The 12,326-nt window shown below is 46.5% G+C and overlaps 1 long non-coding RNA gene across 1 annotated transcript; it reads left to right on the forward strand.

The window, feature by feature from the left end:
* The first annotated feature begins 1,257 nt into the window (after window positions 1-1,257).
* Window positions 1,258-9,659, forward strand: LOC131808280 (uncharacterized). Its single transcript, XR_009344764.1, has 3 exons — window positions 1,258-3,646; window positions 5,874-6,059; window positions 7,884-9,659. It is a non-coding gene; the product is annotated as an uncharacterized LOC131808280 (long non-coding RNA).
* The last annotated feature ends 2,667 nt before the right edge of the window (window positions 9,660-12,326 follow it).

Below are 12,326 nucleotides of genomic sequence, written 5' to 3' on the forward strand. Positions count from 1 at the left end.
CTCTGGGTTCTGGATTCTCTGGGAATGGCAGGAGGCACTGACAAGGGCATGCTGAAAGATGGGGGCTAGCCTGCCCGCTGGCAGCGGGCGGGGTGGGGGTGTTACCTTGTGCGGCGCTGTCCCCGGCCCGACCACTGGCGGTCGGGGTGCAGCGCGGCGTCTGGGGTGTTCCCGGTGCCCTGGGGTTCGCGGGAGGCTGGGACACGACACCCCTCCCTGCCAGGCTCCTGCTCGTCGCCTGGGTTTTCTGCTCCAGGTGAGGGCCCGGCGCCCTGTCTCTTTACCTGTGAGCAGAGGGTCGTCCAGAGAAGCCATGGGGCAGGGAGGGGCAGCAGGCGGCTGGAACGGGACAGCGCGGCCTCGGGTGCTAGGCTGGAGCGCTTTAGCGCACGGGCTGCGAGTCCTGTGGGTCCTGCAGTCCCGACTGGGCCTCAGCACAGCACCCTGGCGCTGCCCGCCCCTCCTCCGCCAGCCCCTCCACCTCCTCCCAGACTCTCCTCTGCATCCTCCAAGAGCTCACTTCCCGCCTCGGGAATTAGCAAAGCCCCTTCTCCAGGCCACTCCCGCCCCGCCCCCGCCTTCGCCCCCCTCCCTCCTGAGTCCTCCGTGAGCTCACTTCCTGCTTTGGAAATTAGCAAAGCCCCTTCTCTGCGCCGCCCCGACCCCACCCTCCTGAGGCCCGGGCCCTGGCTAGGGTGCGGGGCGAAGCCCAGGCAGGCTGTGAGCATTGCCAGCGCCAGCTCTGGGCAGCCTCCTAGCCTGGCTCCCTGAGCGGGTGTCCTTGCCTGGCCTGGCTGTAAAAAGATCATCAGTCCTAAATGCGGGCTGCACTCTTGGGTCAGTTTGCTGGCTTCCAGATTGCTCCCAAAGCCATGAACCAGCTTCCCCAGCACAGGCCTGGGCTGAAATGCCTGCCCCAGATCTGTCTGAGCAGTCTCCTCTTCTCCAGGCAGGGATGGCACTTCGACCTGGATGTTTGGGTTTTTTGTTTGTTTCTTTGGTCATTGTTTATTACATGACCTCCAGGGTAGGTGCTCCACAAAGGGAGTGAAAACAGGTCGCCTGATATATAGGCATACGGCCATTCTAGAAAAATAGCTTGGGGTTCTCTAGGAAACGCGGCATTGGTCCTTGCACTATGGTTTAATAGAAAAGGGATTATGCACCTGATGAGGAAGCAGGAGGCTGGCTGAGGATGGAGAAGGGGCTGATGCCTTGCACTCCCTCTCCACCCACTCCCCTTGGTAATATGTGACATTCCACAGGCACAGGCACCCCTGACCGCCTTAAAAAAGAATGTTGCTTTTATGCAGATCAAACTGGAGTAGTCAGAGAAACTATGGATAAACTCAGAGAAAGACTTGCTCAAAGAAAAAGGGATTTTCAGTCCCAGCAGGGATAGTTCGAAAACTGGTTCAACAGATCGCCTTGGCTTACTACTTTGTTGTCATCTATAAGGGGCCCTCTCATCATTCTGTTATTAACTCTAACTTTTGGTCCTTGTGTCTTAAACAGGTTAGTACAATTCATTAAAGATCGCCTGTCTGTTGTTCAGACTATGGTCTTGACTCAGCAATACCAACTACTTAAACAAGTAGAGTCCCAAAAGGACTCAATTGAAGAACAAAACAGATGGATATAAGATTATATCCATGTTAAAGAAAAAGGGGGGAATGAAGGACCCCAGGTCAGAATTATACTATAGCCTATAAGTTTTAACATTCTTTTTATGACCAGCTTATGCTAACTGAGAAACTGTAGCTAGCTGACGATAGATAAGGGAGTCAGCAAGCAGCATAACAGGATAACGAATAGCGAAAATCTGTGTTTAACCCGGCTGTTTCTGGCTTCTGTATAATAATGCTTCTAATGCTTTGCTAAGAAATGAAAAATTGCTTAAACCCTCAACTCTAAGGAGCGGGAGGCTGGCTGAGGACAAAGCGAAAGCTGGCGCCTTGCACCCCCCCCCTTCACCCACTCCCCTTGGTAACATGTGTGACATTTCACAGGCACCCCTGACTGCCCTACAAGAAGAGCAAATGGTTATCTTGCAGAGATCACAGTCCTGCAAGGCAGGAGTCTCTCTTGGTTTACAAATGTCCTTGAGATTTACAACAAAGAAGTAGCCTTATCAATAGCTCAATTTCCAAAGACACATAACTCAGTTTCTCAAGCCCTAACGTCACCCTCCCCTCCATAAAAAACCGAAGGAGATGGAGGTAGAAGGAAAAGTAAATAAAGTTAAATTTCTTTTAAGACCTAAATCTCACTAACAAGGACATTTGATAGCAGGAATGTAACATTCCACCAGGAGACTCCCAATTGTCTTTATGTTAGTGCCTCATTAGAGGGAATGTGGCCTTGGCTTGATAGTAACCAGGCCTTCAATATCCTGATAGTGCTTTCATTCGCATGCGTGGGCTAATCGGCCAGTTCTGCTTCTGTAAGATTGCTTTGTCTGCTTTCGCGCGCTGTCCCCTGACCCAATTCACTGACGCCAAGTATGCCTGTTCAAACTGTCAACCAATCAGCTCAGCCCCACCCGAAACTTGTTTGTACCTGTCTATAAAAATCCTGCACTACCCCAGCCGGGTGTGCTCGGTTAGCTGGAGCTGCCGACCACCCGCCGGTACCTGTGTGACAATAAACCTCTTGCTGTTTGCATCCAGTGGCAGTGTTGGATTCTTGGGTAAGGGGATCCGCGGGTCTTTCATTTGGAGGTCCCACCGAGATCATCGGACTCCTGCCCACGGATCCAACTGACTCCCACCGGGAGGTAAGCTGGCCAGTATTCTTGTCTCCTGTCTCATGTTCTTGTTTGTATCCAGTCTCGTGTTCTCGTTTGTAGGCCTCTGTTTTGCCTATGCTTCGGTAGCATAGGATTGTACAACAGCGTGCGTTGTTGGTCTGTATTCTGTAGGCAGCTTGAGAAGGAGCTGACGAGCTCGGACTTCTCCCCTGCCAACCCTGGGGGACGCTCCAGGGTGTCGAGGGGCCCAATTTTTTGGGGCCCCTCATCTGTCCGAGGGTTATATCCGTCTGTCCGTTCCAGAGGTGCCTCGGCTCTGGACGGAGTCTGTCCACCGCAGGGAGATCTCGAGGCTCCCTGGGCTGGTGGAAACCATTCTTTCGGTAGTATACCGAAACCGCGCAGCGACCTTTTTGTTAATTGTTTTGTGTGTTCTACTCGTTGTCCTTGGTGTTTTCTTTGATTCTAAAATGGGGCTTCTCCCTCATTCACTTCCCGTGTTAATGGCTATTACTGGAGCCAACTGGGGTTGGTCTAACTCGAGACAGAGACTATAAGGAATATTCCCAAGCAGCTGCCGAAACTCTCTTTGTTTCGGGGAAGTTTCCCTGTGTTCTCTGGCCTGACTTAGACTGCTTTACCCCTCCCCCCTTGCTGGTGGGAAAGCATGTTGTCTGCTCCTATGTTGGGGCTTAGGAGCTCCAAAACCGGGAATCCTTTCTCTGCCTCCTGGCAGCACTTTGTTTCTTCTGTTTCCCCCTTCTCCTGTTTCTGTGCACCAGCGTGCGTGCAGCCTGCATGACTAGCCTCTAGATCATGCACCATGGCTCCTTCTCTCTTCACTGTCAAGGAGCAAGAAGAACACCCCCACTCCAGATCTTCCCACGCACGTCTCAGGTAAACATTCAAAGTGGAGTGGGTCCAGGTGGAACGTAAATCAGAGTTGGAACTAAGTTGAGTTTGTTGGTTTAATTAAGACCTGTCTTTTAAGTTATCAGCAGTAAATGTGAAACTTCGAAGTTTACTGAAGGTCAAATAAGCTCATGTTATTTATTAAAATTTGTTAGCAAAAAAATAACTAAACTGATGGTTAATTGTTTGTCTCAAAGTTCTAATGGGTAATTGCTGAAATAGCTTTCAAAGTCTTTGGTAACCTGAAAGTTTTAAAGTTTTGCTTGGATGACAAATGGAATTAAATTGTGGACATCTAGGTCTTAACCAAACAGGATAAAATGCTGTCATTAATTACTGAATGTAGGTTTGTGCTTTTGACTTCTTACTGCAAAGAAACTAAGAGTATTTAAATCTGTTGGTAAACTTGTTTGCCACTTAACTGATTCATAAATTTGTCACCTGAAGAATTCTGTTGTAACAGTTCACAATTGGTTAATAACTAAAGGTGTTTCTAAGAATACAAGGTTCTGCTTAGTGTAACTAAGACTGATGGAAATAAAAGGAAACTCTGTATGTAGGAAAGTAGGAGATATGTAAGAAAAATTTAAGGAAGGTAATTTTGTCCTAAATGAGATGGTTGTTTGGAAGGAAATGGCTTGGGACAAAACCTGAATGCAAAGGAAAGTTGTAGAAGGTTTGTGAACGGAAATCTTCACAAAAGAAATTTTAGATATGGTCAGGACAGACTAAAAAAGAAAGAAAAACAGCCTCCAAGGTGATTTAGCACTCTCCTGACATGCCTCCACATAGATTATACTTCCAAGTAGAAGGGCCATTTGGCCTTGAGAGATTAAGGAAGCAGCCCAACCTTGAGGGACTGCGAAAACACCCTGTTACCATCCTCCTTTGCCTGTAACCATAGAAACTCACTCTAATCTGTAAAGAGTGAAAGGGGAGACTGATCACCTCCCATTAGCCTGAGATGCCCAAAAGGGGAGGGTATCCAACCTGTTTGAATCTGAAGAGTGCCTGACTGTGTGAATGTGTCTGTATGGCTCCACCACTTTGGCTATGGAGTCTGAGGGGGCTGCACCTTGAGTCTCGCGGGACGTCATATGGCATAACGGTCATCTACTCCACGGAGTAGCCTGGTCCGGGGTTTATGCGGACAAGCCTTAGCTAAGACGCTCCTAAATTCCCGTGAGGGATGCAAACAGGACAGCAGGGGAAAGATCCCCCCCCTCCCTTGTCTGCGACATCATTCATGATAGGAGGGAAACCCAGAAAACTCCTATCTTAAGACTGCACACTTAGAAATAAAATTAAAAAAAGGGAAAGACACTGGTATAAAAAACTGGTTTTCTTTCTGTTTAAAAGGGGCAAAGTTTTCTTAGCTAATTGATCTGTTAAAAAGTGTAAATGGTTTTCTCTTTGCCTGCCTGAAAAATTCAGTTCCTATGTTTTGTTTTATCAGGTGTTTAACATCCCTAATTATATTTAGGCATGTGTTTTTAAACTTTCTAAGGTTTTAGCAATTGTTGACAAGATTTAAACCAATGATAAACCTTGGGTTACATTTGGGAAAATGCTATAACTATTCTAGAGATTCTATGCATTTCCTAAAGTTTTAATGTTTTGAGAGATCATCGCTTGATATTGTAATTATGGGAATGTTATATGTCACAGAAATTGTAACCTGATTTTCTTGCAGCTAAATTGTAAACTCCTGTGTCTCTTTAGCTCTAACCATATCCATTCTGAGTTTTTGTCATTTATAATTGTTTTAATTCTCTGGTAAAATGAGTTTTATCTTCAAGGATATTCCTATAAAGGACTTTCAGGACAAATACAGATATTTGATATGCTTGAAAATCCCAAAACTGAAATGGGTAAGAATTTCCAGAACTGACTAAAGCCGAATTCACCAGAATTAGTAACATGGGACTAAATGAACTAAAAGATTATAGTGTTGTGTCTCTTAATGCTTTATCTTAACTTTAAACTTTGTTGGTTCTCTTTAATGTTTGCTCTTCCAGACTAGGGATACTCCCTCCTAGTTATCTGTAGCTTATAGAGATGTAAAAGTGCTCATTTGTAAAAGTGCTCAAAGCATTCAAGCTTTTCTCTCTATCTGAACCCTCTGAAACCAAAAGGTCTCAGTAAGTATTCTTTCTTCCATGGCAATCAGTCATTTGCATAAGTTCAATAAGAATCTGTTCTCCTTTAACAGGACACCATTGAGAACTGGTTATTTTACCAAGGCTTTGACTGGGATGTCATATTTGAAAAGACTCAGATATGACCAGACAGTTTAAAGGAACTAAGGTTGACTTTATGAAACCTGGAGCCATAAAGCCCCTTGGGACTGACTGTTGGCCTGATACCTTGCTTACAGAGTTCCCAGCAGCCTCACCAGGTGAGTAAAGGGTGTCACTCCTTGGTAGGTGCAGACACTCAGAAGAGGAACTCGCACAAATCAACAGGTATTGCAGGCATGCCTGATGGCAAGTACAGAGCTTGGCTTCTGGCCCGGAGAGGCTACTAAAAGTTCAACCTAGAGATTCCTTATAAGAAGTTCCAGCAAAGCAGATTCTAAAAGATCTATATGATCACACTCAACTGTTCTTGCTGAGCTTATGTAAATAATGGGCCAAGTTTGTTAAAACTGGACTTGTTTCACAAGTGAATTAGTCCTGATTTGGCTATCTCTGTAAATGAGGGTTATTTTAGAGAAAAAAAATTGTTTTAGTAACACACCTTTATGGATGTTAAATTCTAGATTTGATTGTCTTTAAATGTTTACCTAAGCTAAACAATTTGAGGTAAACTTCAGAGAAGTTGTACAATAGCTTCTTTAGTTGATCTTACTGTTTTGTGGGGATATTCGCAGACCCCACGGCACATGATTAAACAACTGAAAAATGGGATTGATTCCCCTACAATTGTATAACTTAACTAACACCTTATGTGTGGCTGGGATAATGAAATTGCCTAAAAGCCAGCCTATTGCACTCCATAGGATTAACTATGGACTTGTGGAGACAATGGATGACCCCACTTTCTTTATGATTGGATTGGATGATGCATGGGGAACTCTCCTTATCTCTTGACAAGTTTTCTCCCACTTGACAATGATCCTCTGTAATCAGGATATTGTTAAGGTTGGACCACTCAGAGGTCGTCTTATTGGTTTCATCCCTTAGTCATATTTATCCTAGAGGCCACCTCTGTTGAGGTGCGATTGCAAACAGATGCTTTAGCTAAGCATAAAACAGCCCTCATAAAAGGAGCCTCAAAGCTCACTATGGGACAGTCCCTGACTGTAATGATGTCACATCAGATCCAGATTTGTCTTAGTAGCCAAATTGTCAAAGCCTAAGAATTAACATTTATACTGACTCCAAATATGCCCAGGGAGCTATTTGGAAGGAAAGGGGATGCTATCAAGCCATAACTCCCCAATCAAATATGGGCCTAAGTTACAAAACCCTCCTTATCGCTATACTGAAGATGGCATATATCAAATCTGAGATACATATCTGTGGCTTACACCCACGATTGGACAGCTCAGTCAGAAGGCAGTTTTATGCTGGGAACAAAGGAATCATACGATTGGTACTCGGGCAAATAACACACGATGTCTAGGATGGCTCACTAGAAATGTGTTCCCAAGTAATAGTACTCCAGGCTACTGACTGGTTTGCTACTGATTGGGTAAGGTGACCTGGCATTAGATGGCCAGCTCCAAACGGAACCCACTGGATATGTGGAACCAACCTGTGGCCCTGGCTTCCTCCAGGGTGGATAGGACGCTGTACTTTAGGATTTGCCTGAATTCATGGGCACATTATGTCATGTGGCATGTAGAAGCCCTTAATAAATATACTACAAAGGCACTCAATGATTCACTAAATGGCATCTCCCAGCTTAATACCGAAGTGTCACAGATATGCAAGGCAGTCCTACAAAATAGGATGGCCTTAGATGTACTGACAGCAGCCCAGGATGGCACATGTGCAATTATCAAGACAGAATGTTGTGTGTACATCCCAGACTATCACAAAAATTTCACAGGACTAATAAAGGATATGAATGCCCAGATTAAGGCTCTACAAGGTCTCTCTCTCTCTCTTTCAGTGATTGGTTAAGTTCCTGGTTTGAAGGAGGACTCTGGCCAAATCTCCTTCTCGGGCTTCTCATTTTTATCACCTCATTAACCTTAATATGTTGCTCTGTTCAGTGTTTCTCTACTTGGCGCCGAGACTCCATTGCTGCAATGACTTCACCACGACAGATGATCCTTACCACGCGCAAAGACACTCCTTCACTGTCAGCGCTGGATTCGGCTGCCTCCGCCTTTCGTAACTCCCCTATACATTCCTCCACTGATCAATATTGACCCCAGTAGGTAGGGACAGCTCTACGCCCCTATTCAGCAGGAAGAAGTTACAGAAGATGAGACCTTCCACCTTCAACCACCTTAAAGATTTAAGAGTCAAAATTGTTCAGGGGGAAATGATGAGGAAGCAGGAGGCTGGCTGAGGATGGAGAAGGGGCTGATGCCTTGCACTCCCTCTCCACCCACTCCCCTTGGTAATATATGTGACATTCCACAGGCACAGGCACCCCTGACCGCCTTAAAAAAGAATGTTGCTTTTATGCAGATCAAACTGGAGTAGTCAGAGAAACTATGGATAAACTCAGAGAAAGACTTGCTCAAAGAAAAAGGGATTTTCAGTCCCAGCAGGGATAGTTCGAAAACTGGTTCAACAGATCGCCTTGGCTTACTACTTTGTTGTCATCTATAAGGGGCCCTCTCATCATTCTGTTATTAACTCTAACTTTTGGTCCTTGTGTCTTAAACAGGTTAGTACAATTCATTAAAGATCGCCTGTCTGTTGTTCAGACTATGGTCTTGACTCAGCAATACCAACTACTTAAACAAGTAGAGTCCCAAAAGGACTCAATTGAAGAACAAAACAGATGGATATAAGATTATATCCATGTTAAAGAAAAAGGGGGGAATGAAGGACCCCAGGTCAGAATTATACTATAGCCTATAAGTTTTAACATTCTTTTTATGACCAGCTTATGCTAACTGAGAAACTGTAGCTAGCTGACGATAGATAAGGGAGTCAGCAAGCAGCATAACAGGATAACGAATAGCGAAAATCTGTGTTTAACCCGGCTGTTTCTGGCTTCTGTATAATAATGCTTCTAATGCTTTGCTAAGAAATGAAAAATTGCTTAAACCCTCAACTCTAAGGAGCGGGAGGCTGGCTGAGGACAAAGCGAAAGCTGGCGCCTTGCACCCCCCCCCTTCACCCACTCCCCTTGGTAACATGTGTGACATTTCACAGGCACCCCTGACTGCCCTACAAGAAGAGCAAATGGTTATCTTGCAGAGATCACAGTCCTGCAAGGCAGGAGTCTCTCTTGGTTTACAAATGTCCTTGAGATTTACAACAAAGAAGTAGCCTTATCAATAGCTCAATTTCCAAAGACACATAACTCAGTTTCTCAAGCCCTAACGTCACCCTCCCCTCCATAAAAAACCGAAGGAGATGGAGGTAGAAGGAAAAGTAAATAAAGTTAAATTTCTTTTAAGACCTAAATCTCACTAACAAGGACATTTGATAGCAGGAATGTAACATTCCACCAGGAGACTCCCAATTGTCTTTATGTTAGTGCCTCATTAGAGGGAATGTGGCCTTGGCTTGATAGTAACCAGGCCTTCAATATCCTGATAGTGCTTTCATTCGCATGCGTGGGCTAATCGGCCAGTTCTGCTTCTGTAAGATTGCTTTGTCTGCTTTCGCGCGCTGTCCCCTGACTCAATTCACTGACGCCAAGTATGCCTGTTCAAACTGTCAACCAATCAGCTCAGCCCCACCCGAAACTTGTTTGTACCTGTCTATAAAAATCCTGCACTACCCCAGCCTGGTGTGCTCCGTTAGCTGGAGCTGCCGACCACCCGCCGGTACCTGTGTGACAATAAACCTCTTGCTGTTTGCATCCAGTGGCAGTGTTGGATTCTTGGGTAAGGGGATCCGCGGGTCTTTCACACCAAGTTACTTAAATGAGCATAGGTTGAAATCGTTTACTGAGAGTAAATATTTTAAGTAGTTATATTTTAACTACATCTATCATCAATCATAAATCTATTACACGAAGGTTACAGGCAATTTAAATGCAAGAGCACTCTCTTCAGGGTTTTAAATAATCCGTGTCTGTCTAGGCACATGAGAATGCAAAGATAGGAAATGGTTTGTAAAAGATCATATAATAGCTTTTACTAATTCTATTTATTTGACAGACAGAGATCACAAGTAGGCAGAGAGGAAGGCAGAGAGAAAGATGGGGAAGCAGGCTCCCCGCCAAGCAGAGAGCCTGATGAAGGGCTGGATCCCAGGACCCTGAGATCATGACCTGAGCCCAAGGCAGAGGCTTAACACGCGGAGCCACCCAGGCGCCCCCAGATGAAATATATTTCTGACTTAGAAACTTCAGATAGAATTTTTTTTGTCCATGATGACAACCGAAGAAAATGTGTCATCCCTAAACCTAACCTTAACCCCTTACAACGCTGAAACCTAAGCTGACCTTAAAGCCCAAACTAGAACCCTGAATCCCAAACCTGAAATGGAACCCAAAGCCTGTACCTGAGCCCTGGATCCAAGCCCTGAACCACGAACCCAAACCCTAAACCAGACCTCCAAGTCATGAACCCTGAACCCAAATCTGAGCATGAAGCCAAACCCCAAATTGACCTTGAACTTTATCCCATACCCCTGAGTCTTAAAGCCTAAATCATATACTTAAAGCCCTAAACTATAACTCTGTTCCCTTGTCCTTCACTCTAAATCCTCACCCTAACACTAAATCCAAAGCCTGATCTACAATTCTGACTAAAACCTGAACCTGAACCCAAATTCATACCCTTCACCACACTTTGCTTATGCACTTGCCATTGATGGATATGTGCAGTTTCTACCTTTTGATTCTTGTGAACATTGTTTGGGTTGGAGGCTAGGGTTAGGGTCTTGGATTAGGGTAGGGTCCAGGCTTGAGACCAAATTGAGGTCACAGTGTGGGTCTGCATCAGGGCCATGTTCAGTGCCACTGTTTGTGTCAAGGACTGTTGTAATTCCACATTGTTTCCTATTCATTGTTCCTTAGCTATTTGGGGGGATGTTGGGGGGTATTGGGCTCCATGCAGCTTGAATTTCCGGAATGAAATGGCATCAGCTGGACCCCAGGAGGGAGCAGGACCTTCCACTGAAGGGTGAGCTCAAACAGTCCTGCACTGCCTTCCACCGCCTGCAGAGGGCGCCAGACCGCAGCTCCCGCCCTGAGCCCAGGCAGCTCAGCCACAGCTGGGACCGGAGGCCCGCCTCTTCAGGACCCACTGTGGAGACTTCTGGAGAATGTAGGGTGCCTCCCACCCTGACAGGACAAGCTGATGAGGGTGTGGCTCTGCAGCCACACTGACCGGACCCATTGTGTAGGATGCGCCCACACTGGCAGCAGTCCAACCTCCTAAGGACCAGACGCTGGAGGAGGTGAGGAGAAGCCGACTGAGTGGACTGTCAAGGGGTTTGTGGTCTCAGGACCCCACAGAGGAAGGGCGCCCTGTGTAGACACTGGGGCTTCCGTCGTTTTGTGTGAGAAGACGTGGCCTCCTGCTGTGCTGTGTGCGGGGCTGTGGGGTCCCCCCTTTCTGGGCTCAGGTGCTCCTCGGTCCTCGTCTGTATTTCTGTGCTCGCGGATTCGGTTCCTGGGGCTCCTCAGATGGTCTGCAGTCAGGGAGCGTCCGCCTGCTTCGCTGCTTGTGCTCCCCCACCTCAGCCCTGCGGGGTCCTTCCCGTGTCCACACCCACTCCAGGCTTGTGCCGAGTCCCGAAATTCAGGAGCCAGAGTGAGGACTCTGTAGACGGTTTTGGGGAGAGTAGGTATTTTCCCAGTGTGGGTTCTTCCCTGAGCACAGTGCCTCCCCATCTCCGTGTGTCCCCCTCCTTGTCTGTCGTCATTGTTGCAGGGCTGTCAGAGGACAAGTCTGTCACCTTCTTGGTTCAGGGGCCTCCCGGGTATCTTACTGTCTTGGATGCAGGTGTAAATGAGATCGTTTTCCATAGTCTCTTTCTGATGGTTCCTTCCGAGCACGTAGGAGTGCCACTGATTTGTGCATATTGATTTTGTTCCTTGGAAGTTCTTGAATTTATTAGTTCGATTTGCCTCAAACTCCATCTGCCAGTTATTTGACCAGCAGCATGGGTTTATTTGGGAAGAGCAGAGAATGGCAGTCTGGGCTGAGCAAGCTACGGTCCCATCACAGGCAAGTGTGAGAAACAAAGGAGAAGAACATTATTTCATGGAGGAGGAAGAAGTTGGGAAGGGTGCTTGAAGGAAAGTCCCCTGGAGAAAGGCAGGGTGATGGAGAATTCTCTCTCCTACAAAAAGTCAGGAGATGAACCTCCGGCTTCCCCTGTGGGGCCTAAAATTGGTGAGTCTCTCCTGTGGGGGATTGCAATGTGGGGTCTGTAATGGGCACTGAGCACCAGGCGCCCCCTTCCAGCCTCCCCTTCTGGCATCCCCAGTCCACTTTACTGGGGCCTCCCTTCCTGCTTTTGCACAGTTCTAACCAGCTTGTGGTGGAACGTTGGGGAAAACTGAAATTCCATAT

Source organism: Mustela lutreola, chromosome 9 (assembly GCF_030435805.1).
Source record: "Mustela lutreola isolate mMusLut2 chromosome 9, mMusLut2.pri, whole genome shotgun sequence".
Taxonomy (NCBI): Eukaryota; Metazoa; Chordata; class Mammalia; order Carnivora; family Mustelidae; genus Mustela; species Mustela lutreola.